This window comes from Arachis ipaensis, chromosome B9 (assembly GCF_059453495.1).
Source record: "Arachis ipaensis isolate K30076 ecotype BB chromosome B9, ASM5945349v1, whole genome shotgun sequence".
In the NCBI taxonomy this organism is placed as follows: Eukaryota; Viridiplantae; Streptophyta; class Magnoliopsida; order Fabales; family Fabaceae; genus Arachis; species Arachis ipaensis.
In genome coordinates, this window is record NC_142444.1 from 47,041,129 (window position 1) to 47,042,981 (window position 1,853).

Here is a 1,853-nt window from a genome sequence, read left to right on the forward strand (position 1 = left end):
AAAATTTGTTTCAACTAACTAACTAACTTTTTGTTTGTTTCTTAACTTTTTCAAAACCACCTAACTAATTCTCTCTTTCTAATTTTCGAAAATATCTCCCCCTTTTTCAAAAATTTCTTTTTAATTAACTAATTATTTTTATTTTTATTTTTGATTTCAAAAATTTTCGAAAATTACTAACATTTTTCAAAAACCATTTTCGAAAATCACTAACTCTTTTTCAAAATAATTTTCGAAAATTATCCCTCCCCTATCTCATTCTATTTATTCATTCATATCCTAACATCTCATCTCACATCTCTTCCATCCGTACAGTTGTGTTTCTTCCTTTACATCACAAAGGATCTCTATTATTATTATTATTTTTCTGTGCCTTCTTCTTTGTCATATGAGCAGGAGCAAGGATAAGAACATTCTTGTGGAAGCAGATCCAGAACCTGAAAGGACTCTGAAGAGAAAATTAAGAAAAGCTAAAATACAACAATCCAGAGATAACCTTTCAGAAATTTTCGAACAGGCAGAGGAGATGGAAGCCGAAAATAATGATAATGTAAGGAAGATGCTTGGTGACTTTACTGCACCTAATTCCAATTTACATGGAAGAAGCATCTCCATTCCTGCCATTGGAGCAAACAACTTTGAGCTGAAACCTCAATTAGTTTCTCTAATGCAGCAGAACTGCAAGTTTCATGGACTTCCATCTGAAGATCCTTTTCAGTTCTTAACTGAATTCTTGCAGATATGTGATACTGTTAAGACTAATGGAGTAGATCCTGAAGTCTACAGGCTCATGCTTTTCCCTTTTGCTATAAGAGACAGAGCTAGATTATGGTTGGATTCTCAACCCAAAGACAGCATGAACTCTTGGGATAAGCTGGTCACGGCTTTCTTAGCCAAGTACTTTCCTCCTCAAAAGCTGAGCAAGCTTAGAGCTGATGTTCAAACCTTCAGACAGAAAGAAGGTGAATCCCTCTATGAAGCTTGGGAAAGATACAAACAGTTGACCAAAAAGTGTCCTTCTGACATGCTTTCAGAATGGACCATCCTGGATATATTCTATGATGGTTTATCTGAGTTATCAAAGATGTCATTGGATACTTCTGCAGGTGGATCCATTCACCTAAAGAAAACGCCTGCAGAAGCTCAAGAACTCATTGACATGGTTGCTAATAACTAGTTCATGTACACTTCTGAAAGGAATCCTATGAGTAATGGGACGCCTATGAAGAAGGGAGTTCTTGAAGTTGATACTCTAAATGCCATATTGGCTCAGAATAAAATATTGACTCAGCAAGTCAATATGATTTCTCAGAGTCTGCATGGAATGCAAGCTGCATCCAACAGTACTCAAGAGGCATCTTCTGAAGAAGAAGCCTATGATCCTGAGAACCCTGCAATAGCAGAGGTAAATTACTTAGGTGAACCTTATGGAAACACCTATAACTCAACATGGAGAAATCATCCAAATTTCTCATGGAAGGATCAAAAGCCCCAACAAGGCTTTAATAATGGTGGAAGAAACAGGTTTAGCAATAGCAAACCTTTTCCATCATCAACTCAGCAACAGACAGAGAACTCTGAACAAAATGCTTTTAATTTAGCAAATCTAGTCTCTGATCTATCTAAGGCCACTGTAAGTTTCATGAATGAAACAAGGTCTTCCATTAGAAATCTGGAAGCACAAGTGGGCCAGCTGAGTAAAAGGATCACTGAAATCCCTCCTAGTACTCTCCCAAGCAATACAGAAGAGAACCCAAAAGGAGAGTGCAAGGCCATTGACATAAGCGCCATGGCCAAACCTCTGAGGAGAGGAGAGGACGTGAATCCCAAGGAGGAGGACCTCCTGGGACGTC

The 1,853-nt window shown here is 37.9% G+C and overlaps 1 non-coding gene across 1 annotated transcript; it reads right to left on the reverse strand.

Moving 5' to 3' along the window:
- Positions 1–922: 922 nt before the first annotated feature.
- LOC148544543 (small nucleolar RNA R71) lies at positions 923–1,030 on the reverse strand. The gene has a single exon (XR_015900700.1). It is a non-coding gene; the product is annotated as a small nucleolar RNA R71 (small nucleolar RNA).
- Between the last annotated feature and the right edge of the window lie 823 nt (positions 1,031–1,853).